The sequence below is a fragment of the Salmo salar genome, chromosome 21 (genome assembly GCF_965601325.2).
Source record: "Salmo salar chromosome 21, fSalSal1, whole genome shotgun sequence".
Classification (NCBI taxonomy): Eukaryota; Metazoa; Chordata; class Actinopteri; order Salmoniformes; family Salmonidae; genus Salmo; species Salmo salar.
In genome coordinates, this window is record NC_138311.1 from 46,279,015 (window position 1) to 46,296,279 (window position 17,265).

Genomic DNA, 17,265 nt, shown 5'->3' on the forward strand with positions numbered 1-17,265 from the left:
CCTGTCTGGGGGTATTGTCGGACAGGGCCACAGTGTCTCCCGACCCCTCCTGTCTCAGCCTCCAGTATTTATGCTGCAATAGTTTGTGTGCCGTGGGGCTAGGGTCAGTCTGTTATATCTGAAGTAATTCTCCTGTCTTATCTGGTGTCCTGTGTGAATTTAAGTATACTCTCTCTAATTCTCGCTCTCTCAGAGGACCTGAGCCCTAGGACCATGCCTCAGGACTACCTGGCCTGATGAGTCCTTGCTATCCCCAGTCCACCTGGTCAGGGTGCTGCTCCAGTTTCAACTTCTGCCTGCGGCTATGGAACCCTGACCTGTTCACCAGACGTCCTAACTTTCCCAGACCTGCTGTTTTCAACTCTATAGAGACAGCAGGAGCGGTCGAGATACTCTAAATGATCAGCTAAAAGCCAACTGACATTTACTCCTGAGGTGCTGACCTGTTGCACCCTCTACAACCACTGTGATTTATTATTTGACCCTGCTGGTCATCTATGAACATTTGAACAGCTTGGCCATGTTCTGTTATCTCAACCCGGCACAGCCAGAAGAGGACTGGCCACCCCTCACAGCCTGGTTCCTCTCTAGGTTCCGGCCTTTCTATGGAGTTTTTCCTAGCCACCGTGCTTCTACACCTGCATTGCTTGCTGTTTGTGGTTTTAGGTTGGGTTTCTGTACATCACTTTGACATCAGCTGATGTAAGAAGGGCTTTATTAATACATTTGATTGACATTAGACGGGTGGAAATCTGTGCTTTGGTCTGATGAGTCCAAATGTGTGATTTTTCGTTCCAATCGCTGTGTCTTTGTGAGACGCAGAGTAGGTGAACGGATGATCTCCGCATATGTGGTTCCCACCGTGAAGCATGAGGAGGAGGTGTGGGGGTGCTTTGCTGGTGACTCTGTTAGTGATTTATATAGAACTCAAGGCACACTTAACCAGCATGGCTACCACAGCATTCTGCAGCGATACTCCATCCCATCTAGTTTGCGCTTAGTGGGACTGTCATTTGTTTTTGAACAGGACAATGACCTAACACACCTCCAGGCTGTGTAAGTGCTATTTGACCAGGAAGGAGAGTGATGTGCTTCATTAGATAACCTGGTCTCCACAATTACCTGACCTCAACCCAATTGAGATGAGTTGGACTGCAGAGTGAAGGAAAAGCAGCCAACAAGTGCTCAGCATATGTGGAAACTCCTTCAAGACTGTTGGGAAAGCCTTTCAGATGAAGCTGGTTGAGAGAATGCCAAGAGTGTGCAAAGCTGTCATCAAGGCAAAGATTGGCTACTTTGAAGAATCTCAAATATAAAATCTATTTGCATTTAACACTTTTTGTTTTGGTTACTATATGATTCCATATGTTATTTCATAGTTGTGATGTCTTCACTATTATTCTACAATGTAGAAAATTGTAAAAATAAAGAAAAACCCTTGAATGAGCAGGTGTGTCTAAACTTTTGACTGGTACTGTAAGTATTCACACCCCTGAGTCAATACATGTTAGAATCACCTTTGACAGCGATTACAGCTGTGAGTCTTTTTGGGTAAGTCTCTAAGTGCTTTGCACACCTGGATTGTACAATATAAAAAAATGTGTCAAGCTCTGTCAAGTTGATTGTTGATCATTGCTAGACAACCATTTTCAAGTCTTGCGATAGATTTTCATGCCGATTTAAGTCAACGCTGTAACTTGGCCACTCGGGAACATTCAATGTCATCTTGGTAAGCAACTCCGGTGTAGATTTGACCTTGTTTTAAATTATTATCCTGCTGAAAGGTAAATTTGTCACCTAGTGTCTGTTGGAAATAAGACTGAACCAGGTTTTCCTTTAGGATTTTGCGTGCGCTGAGCTCTATTCTGTAATTGTTTATCCTAAAAAACTTCCTAGTCCTTGCCATTGACAAGCGTACCCATAACAGGCTTGAAAATATGAAGACTGGTACTGACGTGTTGAGTTGGATTTACCCCAAACATAACACTTTGTATTCAGGACAAAAATATGAATTTCTTAGCAATTTGTTTTTGCAGTATTACTTTAGTGCCTTGTTGCAAACAGGATGCCTGTTTTGGAATATTTGTATTCTGTACAGGCTTCCTTCTATTCACTCAGTCATTTAGGTTAGTATTGTAGAGAAACTACAAAGTTGTTGATCCATCCTCAATTTTCTTATATGACAATCATTAAACTCTGTAACTGGTTTAAATCACCATTGGCTTCATGGTGAAATCCCTGAGCAGTTTCCTTCCTCTCCGGCAACTGAGTTAGGAATGAGGCCTGTATGTTTGTAGTGACTGGGTGTATTGATACACCATCCAAAGCCTAATCAATAACTTCACCAAGCTCAAAGGGATATTTTGCATCTTTTTTTTTTTTTTTTACACATCTACCAATCGGTGGCTGCCTTTGCGAGACATTGAAAAACCTCCCTGGTCTTTGTGCATGAATGTGCTTAAAATTCACTACGTGATTGAGGGACCTAACAGATTAATTGTATGTGTGGATTACAGAGATGAGGTAGTTATTCAAAAAATAATGTTAACCGCTATTATTAAACATGGAATGAGTCCATTCAAGTTATTATGCAAATATTTTTTTTAAGCGCATTTCTACTCATTAACTTTAGGCTTGCCATAAAAGGGGTTCATTGACTCAAGACATTTCATCTTTAATTTCTTTATTAATTTCAAAATGTATCTACAAACAAAATTCCACTTTGACATTATGGGGTATTGTGTGTAAATCAGTGGCACAATCTCAAATTAATCTATTTTAAGTTCTGTCTGTGACACAAAATGTGGAAAAGGTAAATGGGTGTGAATACTTTCTGAAGGCACTGTATACGGTGGCTTGTGAAAGTATTCACCCCCTTGGCATTGTTCCTATTTTGTTGCCTTACAACATGGAATTAAAATAGATTTTTTGGGGGGGGTTTGTATCATTTGATTTACACAACATGCCTACCCCTTTGAAGATGCAAAATATTTTTCATTGTGAAACAGACAAGAAATAAGACAAAAAAAACTGAACTTGAGCGTCCCTAACTATTCACCCCCCCCCCAAAATCAATACTTTGTGGAGGCACCTTTTGCAGCAATTACAGTCTCTTGGGGTATGACGCTATAAGCTTAGCACATCTAGCCACTGGGATTGTTGCCCATTCTTCAAGGCAAAACTGCTCCAGCTTCTTCAAGTTGGATGGGTTCCGCTGGTGTACAGCAATATTTAAGTCATACCACAGATTTTCAATTGGATTGAGGTCTGGGCTTTGACTAGACCATTCCAAGACATTGAAATGTTTCCCCTTAAACCACTCAAGTGTTGCTTTAGCAGTACGCTTAGGGTCATTGTCCTGCTACCATTCTTCACTGTGGGGATGGTGTTCTCAGGGTGATGAAAGGTGTTGGGTTTGCCCCAGACATACCGTTTTCCTTGATGGCCAAAAAGCAAAATTTTTGTCTCATCTGACCAGAGTACCTTCTTCCATATGTTTGGGGAATCTCCCACATGCCGTTTGCCGAACACCAAACGTGTTTGCTTATTTTTTTCTTTAAGCAATGGCTTTTTTTCTGTCCACTCTTCCGTAAAGCCCAGCTCTGTGGAGTGTACGGCTTAAAATGGTCCTACGGACAGATACTCCAGTCTCTGCTGTGAAGCTTTGCAGCTCCTTCAGGGTTATCTTTGGTCTCTTTGTTGCCTCTCTGATTAATGCCCTCCTTGCCTGGTCTGTGAGTTTTGGTGGGCGGCCCTCTCTTGGCAGGTTTGTTGTGGTGCCATATTCTTTCCATTCTTTAATAATGGATTTAAATGGTGCTCAATGGGTTGTTCAAAGTTTCAGATTTTGTTTTGTTTATAACCCAACCCTGGTCTGTACTTCACCACAATTTTGTCCCTGACCTGTTTGGAGAGCTCCTTGGTCTTCATGGTGCAGCTTGCTTGGTGGTGTTGCAGACTCTGGGGCCTTTCAGAACAGGTGTATGTATACTGAGATCATGTGACACTTAAAGTCCACCTGCGTGCAATCTATTTAACTAATTATGTGACTTCTGAAGGTAATTGGTTGCACCAGATCTTATTTAGCGGCTTCATAGCAAAGGGGGTGAATACATATGCACACACCACTTTCTTTTTTTTAATCAAGTTATTTTTTTCATTTCACTTAACCAATTTGTACTATTTTGTGTATGTCCATTACATGAACTCCAAATAAAAATCCATTTAAATTACAGGTTGTAATGTAACAAAATAGAAAAAACGCCAAGGGGGATGAATACTTTTGCAAGGCACTGTATTATACATATATGCTTATGTGTCCACGCAAGTACATGTACACTACATGGCCAAAAGTATGTGGACACCTGCTTGTCAAGCATCTCATTCCAAAATCATAGGCATTAATATCTAGTTGGTCCCCCCTTTTGTTGTTATAACAGCCCCAGACCATTATTCCTCCACTAAACTTTACAGTTGGCACTATGAATTCGGGCAGGTAGTATTCTCCTGGAATCCTGGTTCTCCTGCCAGATGGTGAAGCGTGATTCATCACTCCAGAGTACGCGTTTCCAGAGTCCAATGGCGGAAAGCTTTACACCACTCCAACCGAGACTTGGCATTGCGCATGGTGGTCTTAAGCTTTTGTGTGGCTGCTCGGCCATGGAAACTCATTTCATGAAGCTCCCAATGAACAGTTCTTGTGCTGACGTTGCTTCCAGAGGCAGTTTGGAACTCGGTAGTGAGTGTTGCAACCGAGGACAGACAATTTTTATCACTACGCGTTTCAGCACTTGGCGGTCCCGTTCTGTGAGCTTGTGTGGCCTACCACTTTGCGGCTGAGCTGTTGTTGCTCCTAGACGTTTCCATTTCCCAATAATACCACTTACATTTGACTGGGGCAGCTCTAGCAGGGCAGAAATTTGACGAACTGACTTGGCACCGTCATAGGATGACACCTTCCCATGTTAAAAGTCACTGAGCTCTTCGGTAAGGCCAATCTACTGCCAATGTTTGTCTATGGAGATTACATGGCTGTCTACACCTGTCAGTAATGGTTGTGGCTGAGATAGCCGAATCCATTTATTTGAAGGGGTGTCCACGTACTTTTGTATTTATAGTGTATGTTGAAATATACAAGAATTGTCCGTTGTCATGTGACATATTTCTACCTTATACACATACTGTACACTAAGTGGACAAAACATTCCATGACAGACTGACCAGTTGAATCCAGGTGAAAGCTATGAACCCTTATTGATGTCACTTGTTAAATCCACTTCAATCAGTGTAGATGAAGGGGAGGAGACAGGTTAAAGAAGGATTTCTAAGACTTCAGACAATTGAGACATCGATTGTGTATCTGAGCCATTTAGAGGGTGAATGGGCAAGTCAAAAGATATCTTTGAACGGGGTATGGTAGTAAGTGCAGGCGCACCGGTTTGTGTCAAGAACTGCAAACACTGTTTTCACGCCCCAAATGTTCCTGTGTGTATCAAGAATGGTCCACCACCCAAAGGACATCCAGCCAACTTGATACAACTTGCAGAAGCATCCCTGTGGAACGCTTTCGACACATTGAGGAGTCCATGCCTTGATGAATTGAGAATGTTCTGGGGACAAAAAGGGGGGTGCAACTCAATATTAGGAAGTTGTTCCTAATGTTTGGTATAGTCAGTCAGTGTATATGTGCATAATATATAATAGTGCATTTGGAATGTATTCAGATCCCTTGACTTTTTCCACATTTTGTTAGTTTACAGCCTTATTCTAAAATGTATGAAATACATTTTTTCCTCATTAATCTACACACAGTGCCCCCTAATCACAAAGTGAAAATAGGTTTTAACATGTTTTATTTTTAAATCAGATACCTTATTTACATGAGTATTCAGACGCCTTTGCTATGAGACTCAATTGAGCTCAGGTGCATCCTGTTTCCATTGATCATCCTTAAGATGTTTCTACAACTTGGTTGGAGTCCACCTCTGGTAAATTTAATTAATTGGACATGATTTGGAAAGGCACACACTTGTCTATATAAGGTCCCACAGTTGACAGTGCATATCAGAGCAAAAACCAAGCCATGAGGTCGAAGGAATTGTCTGGAGAGCTCCGAGACAGGATTGTGTCTCAGCACAGATCTGGGGAAGGGTACCAACAAATGTCTGCAGCATTGAAGATCCCCACATTATTCTTAAATGGAAGAAGTTTGGAACCACCAAGACCTTACTAAATCTGGCCGTCCGGCCCAACTGAGCAATCAGGGGCGAAGGGTCTTGGTCAGGGAGGTGACCAAGAACCCGACGGTCACTATGACAGAGCTCCAGACTTCCTCTGTGGAGATGGGAGAACCTTCCAGAAGGACAAATATCTCTGCAGCACTCCACCAATCAGGCCTTTATGGTGGAATGGTCAGACGGAAGCCACTCCTCAGTAAAAGGCACATGACAGCCCGCTTGGAGTTTGCCAAAAGGCACCTAAAGACTCTCAGACCATGAGAAACAAGATTCTCTGGTCTGATGAAACCAAGATTGAACACTTTGGCCTGAATGCCAAGCGTCAGGTCTTGAGGAAACCTGGCACCATCCCTACGGTGAAGCATGGTTGTGGCAGCATCATGCTGTGGGGATGTTTTTCAGCGGCAGAGACTGGGCGACAAGTCAGGATCGAGGGAAAGGTGAACGGAGCAAAGTACAGATCCTTGTTAAAAACCTGCTTCAGAGCGCACAAGACCTCAGACTGGGGTGAAGGTTGTTGTGGTTAATTTCTTTACTATCAAATTAGGGGAGACAAACTTATCACATACGTCAGAGTTATACTTAAAATAAATCTTTATTAGTGAGAGCTTTGCAATAGCGATGGCTGGTCGATGAATCACCCTCAGATGATTCGTTGAGAGCCCCGAGACAAAAGTACAAAGGTATTTTATAGCCAAGATACACCCCTTTCAACCTACATATAGAATGGGTCACAAAGTTAAGATTTGTATGAAAGATACCGATAATTCATAGCAGACAGTATCTGCTGTAAAAACAGTCATCTTTGTGTACAGACCAGGGTCTGGCCCTGGGGTCATCTCTCCCTGGTACCATATAGAACAGAAACATTAACTCATGCTCTGGAATGCGGTCTCTTTAGGTTTTATCACCCAAAACGCATCGTAAATCTCCTGTCAGTGTTATCTCCCAGTGGCCCATCCTCAGTAGAAAACACACACAATAGTTATAAGAATACTCTATTCTGTTGAATAAAACAACCATTTGATGCAATAAAACTATTATAACAATCTTGCAATTTTCCACCATAATCCCCCATTTTGAGAATCCTCTCAACTGAAAAGAAAATTACAAGATTTAAGAACATTCATTCACATGTAGAAAATGCATACATTCTACATGAAGCATAAAAGCAATAACTCACTGCATGGATTCCTGCACGTGACCGGTTGCTATAGCACTGGCTCAGCCTCCTTCCTAGGAACTCTCCCATTTCAACCACCAACACATATTCTAAGCACTCTAGCAATTTGTCTGGGGAGGTTACGGTACAGTCACCTGCACGAACCCATGAAGAAAAACAAAAGATGCATACAGTTTGAGATTCAAAGCTATATCTTCATAGACAGTGAAAAGCACATATGTAATGCATAATGCAGTGCATGCAACAATGGAGTTTAATAAAATAAGATTTAGTTATCTATCACACTCCAATGGATCAGCATGGTGGAAATAACTATTTCCATCCCAGAAACTAAAATTAGCATATCTTGTTGGACAAATCCAGGTAGTGACTCCTGGTTAAAGTAAAATGTATTCCGTTGGTGCCTAATGAACATGACCCAAGACAAGCATCATGATTCCACTATTTATAAGGGAATGCCTGTAGATCCAATAGATTAGGATCAGTTTCACTCTCCGGATCAGAGTTCACCCTCTCCATTCACCATGGCATGCTGACAATAGTGTCAACATCTTTAGTTCATAACAGCAATCAAAACAATCAATCCCTAATACATTAATTGCTTCACTCATATAGTTAACATACTAATCTCAAGTCAATCCTTCAGTTTTAAAAATCATTCCGTTTCCAAATCATAATTAAAAACCAATTCATTATCCAACCAAAATTTAGAATGACATTGCTCAGTGATTCAAATTGGTCCTATTACTCTTGGTCCTATTGTCAAAATCCCTCAATTTAACACACATCAACATTGGCAGAATGTACATTATATTAACATCCAGTTTAATTATCCCATAATTCTACTATGAACTTTTTTTATCACGATTATAATACAGATCAGTATCAATGTATTCTTAATCTAAATTACTATAATTGTATGTAGTGTGTAGACCTCTACAATCAACCTGATACCCCAAAAGTCTAAATCAATTTTGGGCCAAGTTGACCAGCAACTCCTCTCATACTGGGAAGAAAAAAATTAAATTAATTTTTAGGCCTGAAGGGCAGTTTTATTTCAAATGTAGCAGTACCCGGACGGAGAAAATCCAATAAGCGTTTTATAGTTACATCGTTAGGGTAAGTTAACCAAAAGCACCCTAATAATTTGGTCTATTTAACTCTCTTAATTTCGTCTACTGTTCTGACTTGGTGGTGCACATGTAGCCTATTACCGGTTTTAGAGAAATGTAATCATTGAATATTGTAAGAGCTTTCGTTGTCTGCCTATATGCCCCCTTTATTTATCCTATGGTTCTGACTTGGTGTACAGGGAGAACACTAAGAGCGGCCCATGTTCTGAATTCTGTCGCTGTACATTTCAAAGTGGTAATCAAATAGTTAAATTGACTATGTCCATCTTAGCTCGCTCATTGTCTTAATTGAAATTACGGATTGCCTCTCATCCGCTTGTCGTATCCCATGCCATATTTTGTACATCTCAATTTTCATTAGAAACCACATTTGTTTCAGCAAGTCAGCCATATCAGCTATGTTTTTTTAAAGGCAGTAAATGAGGCTGAATGAACTGGCTCTGCTGATAGCCAGGTGTAGCAGTGGTAAGATGTTGGGACAGCTTTATGTAGGCCCTAACAGTTTGTGGGCACCGTTTGTCACCGTTATAGTGCAATTAATGTATTGTGTTGTGTAGTGGCTTTGCTGGCATGCATCCCAGTTAAAAAAGAAAAGAAAATTAACATTTAATTTGTTCACCAAGATTTATGGGCTCCTGAGTGGCGCAGCGGTCAAAGGCACTGCATCTCAGTGCAAGAGGCATCACTACAGACCCTGGTTTGATTCCAGGCTGTATCACAACCGGCCGTGATTGGGAGTCCCATAGGGCGGTGCACAATTTGGCCCAGCGTCGTACTGGTTTGGCTGGGGTAGGCCGTCATTGTAAATAAGCATTTGTTCTTACCTGACTTAAAGTTAAAGCCTAGTTAAATAAAGGTTAAATAAAAATGTACATGCAAAAATTGCCACTGTACCACAGCCATTGTTTCATAGAAGTAGAATGGACAGCAAGTAGCCTCTGATACAACGCCTGTTATCCTTAGGGTTGCACATTTTGGGGAATATTCAGAGGTGGAAACTTTCCGTGGGAATTAACAGGAATATATATGGGAATTAACGGGAATGTATGCAAATTAATATTAATACCATTTAAATGTAAGGTTTTTTGCATTGGATATACACTGCTCAAAAAAATTAAGGGAACACTTAAACAACACAATGTAACTCCAAGTCAATCACACTTCTGTGAAATCAAACTGTCCACTTAGGAAGCAACACTAATTGACAATAAATGTCATATGCTGTTGTGCAAATGGAATAGACAACAGGTGGAAATTATAGGCAATTAGCAAGACACCCCCAATAAAGGAGTGGTTCTGCAGGTGGGGACCACAGACCACTTCTCAGTTCCTATGCTTCCTGGCTGATGTTTTGGTCACTTTTGAATGCTGGCGGTGCTTTCACTCTAGTGGTAGCATGAGACGGAGTCTACAACCCACACAAGTGGCTCAGGTAGTGCAGCTCGTCCAGGATGGCACATCAATGCGAGCTGTGGCAAGAAGGTTTGCTGTGTCTGTCAGCGTAGTGTCCAGAGCATGGAGGCGCTACCAGGAGACAGGCCAGTACATCAGGAGACGTGGAGGAGGCCGTAGGAGGGCAACAACCCAGCAGCAGGACCGCTACCTCCTCCTTTGTGCAAGGAGGAGCAGGAGGAGCACTGCCAGAGCCCTGCAAAATGACCTCAAGCAGGCCACAAATGTGCATGTGTCTGCTCAAACGGTCAGAAATAGACTCCATGAGGGTGGTATGAGGGCCCGACGTCCACAGGTGGGGGTTGTGCTTACAGCCCAACACCGTGCAGGACGTTTGGCATTTGCCAGAGAACACCATGATTGGCAAATTCGCCACTGGCGCCCTGTGCTCTTCACAGATGAAAGCAGGTTCACACTGAGCACGTGACAGATGTGACAGTCTGGAGACGCCGTGGAGAACGTTCTGCTGCCTGCAACATCCTCCAGCATGACCGGTTTGGCGGTGGGTCAGTCATTGTGTGGGGTGGCATTTCTTTGGGGGGCCGCACAGCCCTCCATGTGCTCGCCAGAGGTAGCCTGACTGCCATTAGGTACCGAGATGAGATCCTCAGACCCCTTGTGAGACCATATGCTGGTGCGGTTGGCCCTGGGTTCCTCCTAATGCAAGACAATGCTAGACCTCATGTGGCTGGAGTGTGTCAGCAGTTCCTGCAAGAGGAAGGCATTGATGATTTGGACTGGCCCGCCTGTTCCCCAGACCTGAATCCAATTGAGCACATCTGGGACATCATGTCTCGCTCCATCCACCAACGCCACGTTGCACCACAGACTGTCCAGGAGTTGGCGGATGCTTTAGTCCAGGTCTGGGAGGAAATTCCTCAGGAGACCATCCGCCACCTCATCAGGAGCATGCCCAGGCGTTGTAGGGAGGTCATACAGGCACGTGGAGGCCACACACACTACTGATCCTCATTTTGACTTGTTTTAAGGACATTACATCAAATTTGGATCAGCCTGTAGTGTGGTTTTCCACTTAAATTTTGAGTGTGACTCCAAATCCAGACCTCCATGGGTTGATAAATTGGATTTCCATTGATTATTTTTGTGTGATTTTGTTGTCAGCACATTCAACTATGTAAAGAAAAAAGTATTTAATAAGATTATTTCTTTCATTCAGATCTAGGATGTGTTGTTTTGAGCAGTATATTTACCATATCATATGGAGACAAACATAAACATTTGACCTTATCATAAGTAGACATAATTGCAAATGATTAAATCCTTCCAATAGAATATTTAAAAACGATTTAGTTTCGAGTTGAACTGTAATTAAATGAGTTGACTCTTCACATGGGATGATTTCACTGAACAACAACAGAAAAGGGAATATTGAATGATCCCCAATGATCCTTCGCATCTCCCAAAAATGTTTTTAACATCTGTAAAATGATAGTCTAGAAACTAAAGCTTTGGTTGTCTTCCATGTCTTCTCCCTGGATCTCCTCAATGTCCAACTCTTGAACATCACACTCTGAGGCCTCATCTTCACTGTCACTTTCCAACCTTGTTGAGGATGGCTCGTTGTCAGGCTCAAAAAGCCTTAAATTTGCCCAGGTGGCCACCAATTTTTCAACCCTTGTATTGGTCAGCCTGTTGCGTGCCTTGGTGTGTGTTCCCAAACAAGGACCAGTTGCGCTCTGAGGCAGCTGATGTTAGTGGGATTTGGAGGATGATGAAGGCAACAGGGGAAAGAGCCTCAGATCCACAAAGTCCCTTCCACCAGGTGGCTGATGAGATATGTTGGCACGACTGCCGTATTGCATCTCCATCCCAAAGCCCTTGCTTGGAAGTGTACTTCGCCAGACTGCCAAGAACCTTGCCCTCATCCAGGCCAAGGTGGCGAGACACAGTAGTTATGACACCATAGGCTTTGTTGATCTCTGCACCAGACAGGATGCTCTTGCCAGCATACTTGGGGTCCAACATGTATGAGTTTCAGGCAGAAGTCTTCACGCTTTTTGATGCATTTCAGAACTGCAGTTTCCTCTGCTTAGCAACAGTGAAGTGGGCAGGGCAGTATGGATTTCTTCTCTTACATCTGCAAGCAGTTTGAACATCAGACAGGATGGCATTGTCTCCCTCAATTCGTGCAATGGCTACTGCTATAGGTTTCAGGAGTTTCAGGCTGCTTACCACTCTCTCCCAAAATACATAATCCAGGAGGATCCCTTGATGGGGCTGGCCATATCGGCAGACTGTGATATGGCCATTTCTTGGATAGACTCCTTCCTCTCCAGGAGACTGTCAAACATGATGACAACACCACTCCAACGGGTGTTGCTGGGCAGCTTCAATGTGGTGCTCTTATTCTTCTCACTTTGCTTGGTGAGGTAGATTTCTGCTATAACTTGATAACCCTTCACCCACCTAACCATTTCCTTGGCTCTCTTGTAGAGTGTATCCATTGTTTTCAGTGCTATGATGTCCTTGAGGAGCAGATACAATGCATGAGCAGCACAGCCAATAGGTGTGATGTGAGGGTAGGACTCCTCCACTTTAGACCAAGCAGCCTTTATGTTCGCAGAATTGTCTGTCACCAGTTCAAATACCTTCTGTGGTCCAAGGTCATTGATAGCTACCTTCAGCTAATCTGCAATGTAGAGACCGGTGTGTCTGTTGTTCCTTGTGTCTGTGCTCTTGTAGAATACTGGTTGAGGGGTGGAGATGATGTAGTTCATTATTCCTTGCCCACTAACATTCAACCACCCATCAGAGATGATTGCAATACAGTCTGCTTTCTCTATGATTTGCTTGACCTTCACTTGAACTCTGTTCAACTCTGCATTCAGCAAATGAGTAGATAAAGCATGTCTGGTTGGAGGGGTGTATGCTGGGCGGAGAACATTCAGAAATCTCTTCCAATACACATTCCCTGTGAGCATCAGAGGTGAACCAGTTGCATACACAGCTCGAGCAAGACATTCATCATTTCTCTGACTACGTTTCTCCATTGAGTCAAAAAAACGTCTGATTCCAGGAGGACCATGAGCTGTTGCTATCGATAAGGTCTCCGATTCATTATTTTCACCTCGATTAAAAGTAGAGGAACTTTTGTCAGAGGTTGCTTGTTGTGAGCGCTGAGGGAACTTTATGCACATGGCCAGATGATTCTGCATCTTTGTTGCATTCTTCACATATGATTTGGCACAGTATTTGCAAATGTATACAGCTTGTCCTTCTACATTAGCTGCAGTGAAATGTCTCCACACATCAGATAGTGCCTGTGGCATTTTCCTGTAAAGATTAGAAAAAAACGAGTTAAAAAATCGAATTAAAATACAATTCCATGTACAGATAAATAGTTAAGCAGTTAGATTAAACAACTCCTTTGTAAGATAAATGTTTTAAAATGAAACGTGTATGGAAACTGGTGAATTAACACTCCTCAGTTAGCACGCTCAAGCAAGCTAAAACCTACATGGTAGCAAAAACTAACTAGCAGAAATTGCTAAGTTTGAAATGATTTAAGACACACTTTGCTGTAGGCTACTATTTACTAGTTAACAAAAAATTATGTATGTCATATAAAATATATTCACCCCACTCAGTATTGTAATCAAAACTTATCAGAAGGCATGTAGTCCTTGGCCCAGACAGTGTAGTTGTGTGGGATCAATAGCATCTCATTAGTGTGCAAGATCTTGAGAGATCAGCTGTACATGTGATGGAAGAATGTACTGTGGATTGCAGAGGGTTGCAATTCCATTGAATTGGGGATAGTTTAACCAAAATATGCCACAAGACCTAGAATTGCCTAATGTGTATCCCACAAAAAAGGTTCACTGTTATAAGCTAATTATTTTGATGAATTTAAGCAAAATTCCCCAAATTCCAGGGCTTAACTTCCCATGGAAAATGTCTGGAAAAATGCTGGAAATTTAGCGGAAAGTTTCTGACCCTTTGCAACCCTAGTTATCCTTATACAGTATGTGCATTGTGAGATGGAGACCCCCAAAAAATTACTCAATGTGAATGTATCTTTTCGATTCTAATTCTACAGTCAATACAACCTCTGTACATACCTCTCCTGTTGCTTTTCCGCAACATGTCAACATCTGAAGCACCCAACAGCGCTCTTGCCATCACAGTGGAACTGCTTGCCTGGTTGCATGGCCACCCTCCAGATGTTCTTTGGGACTGTAACATTCGAGCCTGGGTGAATTTCGATCTACAAACATGAATAATTCAGTCAGATGCTGTAAAAAAATAGGAAGTACTGGAAGTAACATAATATATCCTCTGTATTTAAAATAGTCATACTAGTAAATACATTGTTTAAATCAAGTCAATGTACCTTCTCAGTATGTATCTTAACCTCATGTACTATGTTTCTATACAAATGTATACACATATATAAGAAAACCTGTTTTACCTTTAAATAGCTAAATTAACTATAAACCAGTACAGCCATCTCAATACTGAGCCAGCTAACGGTAGCCGCTAAGCTAATAGCAACACTATAGGTTTGACAGGCTTGCGTTAGGACAGTTAGAGTTTAGTTTTTCTAAACAAAATACAACTCTAATATATAACAATTGATTGGGAAGATGTCAGAACCTAGGCCATGTAAACGGAGTAGAAAATAAACCACAATATTACCTCAGAGGAGCAATAAATCAATAAGTCCAAACCAGAATATTAGCCGGCTCCATTTTGTCTTATGTTATTCTATGGCCTAGCCTAACTTAGCCGCAAACCCAGTCATCTCCGTCAAGATCGCTAGCAGTTATCACTCTATTAATTTCAACATTTGAAACATTACAATTTCAACATAAAAGGTAAGTATCACTCAGATAAACATTTAGGTGGCTAACTGATTTTTTGTACTCCAACGCCCTTGGGTAGGTGGAGGAAGTCTTGAAGGCATCTAGGAATCTTTGTGTTGTCCTAGAATTCATAGAGCGGCTTTTGATAATCCTTGGTTGGAGTCTGAGCAGATTATTTGTTGCGATTGGAAACGTAATAAAATGGTGGTCCGATAGTCCAGGATTATGAGGAAAAATATTTATATCCACAATATTTGACTGTGGCAATGCGTAGGTCCGGAGACATGTTGGACAACACCCACTGAGTCGCGGATGGCTCCGAAAGCCTTTTGGAGTGGGTCTGTGGATTTTTCCATGTGAATATTGAAGTCACCAAAAACATTTATCTGTCATGACTACAAGGTCTGATAGGAATTCTGGGAACTCGGTTAGGAACGCTGTATACAGCCCAGGAAGCCTGCAAACAGTAGCTATAAAAAGTGATTGAGTAGGCTGCATAGATTTCATAACTAGAAGCTCAAAAGACGAAAACGCAGTAATTTTGGGGGGGGGTACATTTAAATTTGCTGTCGTAAATGTTAGCAACACCTACGCCTTTGCAGGATGTGCGGGGGGGGCAAGGTCACTAGAGTAACCACGAGGAGAGGCCTCATTTAACATGTTTGTCAGGCCAATCACATCAAGTTTATGATCAGTGATGGAGTCTGTCACTCCTCAGCAGGCCAGGCTTGGTCCTTTGTGTGGAGTCCCAGAAAGAGGTTCAGTTATCTTCAAATTCTATCTTTTGGGAGGGCCAGAAAACAGTTTTCAACCAGCGATTGAGTTGAGACTGCTGTAGAGCTATCACTCCTCCTAACTGGGAGTGGGCCAGAGACAATTATTCGAGGCCAACACATCTTTCTAGCTAAATTACACACTGAAGGTATGTTGCGCTTGGTGACCTCTGACTGTTTCATCCTAACATCGTTGGTGCTGACGTGGATAACAATATCCCTATACCATCTACACTCGCCAATTTTAGTCTCAGCCAGCACCATCTTCAGATTAGCCTTTATGTCAGTAGCCCTGTCTCCTTGTAAACAATGTATGACCGCTGGATAATTCATTTTAAATCTAATAACGCGGGTAATGGAGTCACCAATTACTAGGGTTTCCAATTTGTCAGAGCTAATGGTGGGAGGCTTTGAATGCTCAGACCCCGTAATGGGTGGAGGAGAGACCTGAGAAGGCTTGGGCTCTGACTGTGACTTGTTTCTTAGTGGGGAGAACCGGTTAAAAGTTTCTATTGGCTGAATGAGAGACACCGGTTGAGCATGCTGAATAATTTTTTTCCAGGAACTAGGAGAACATTATCCGGCTGCGGCAAATGTGCAGGGCGATTAACACTACTACCTGTATTTACTGGTGGCACAGATGCTGTATAATCTTTTCCTCCACTTAAATTGCCCTTGCCTAACGATTCAGTTATCCTCACCATAAGGTGATAGAGCTCCTGTATTCTAATTAATAATTTTATAATAATTATATCCTTATTCTAAAAATAAAAAAATGTATCCTCTTATTACATTTTTTTAACCTTTTATTTAACTAGGCAAGTCAGTTGAGAACAAATTCTTATTTACAATGACGGCCTACCAAAAGGCAAAAGGCCTCCTGCGGGGACGAGGGCTGGGATTAAAAAATATATGACAAAACACACATCACGACAATCTACAGACAATACCCCATAATGACAAAGAAAAAACTATTTTTGATTTTTGCAAATATATACAGTTGAAGTCCAAAGTTTACATACACCTTAGCCAAATACATTTAAACTGTTTTTCACAATTCCTGACATTTAATCTTAGTAAAAATTCCCTGTCTTAGGTCAGTTAGGATCACCACTTGCTTTTAAGAATGTGAAATGTCAGAATAATAGTAGAGAGTGATTTATTACAGCTTTTATTTCTTTCATCACATTCCCAGTGGGTCAGGAGTTTACATACACTCAATTATTATTTGGTAGCATTGCCTTTAAATTGTTTAACTTGAGTCAAACATTTCGGGTAGACTTCCACAAGCTTCCCACAATAAGTTGGGTGAATTTTGGCCCATTCCTCCTGACAAAGCTGGTGTAACTGAGTCAGGTTTGTAGGCCTCCTTGCTCGCACATGCTTTTTCAGTTCTGCCCACACATTTTCTATGGGCTTGAGGTCAGGGCTTTGTGATGGCCACTCCAATACCTTGACTATGCTGTCCTTAAGCCATTTTGCCACAACTTTGGAAGTATGCTTGGGGTCATTGTCCATTTGGAAGACCCATTGCAACCAAGCTTTAACTTCCTGACTGATGTTTTGAGATGTTGCTTCAATATATCCACATCATTTTCATGCCTCATGATGCCATCTATTTTGTGAAGTGCACCAGTTTCTCCTGCAGCAAAGAACCCCCAC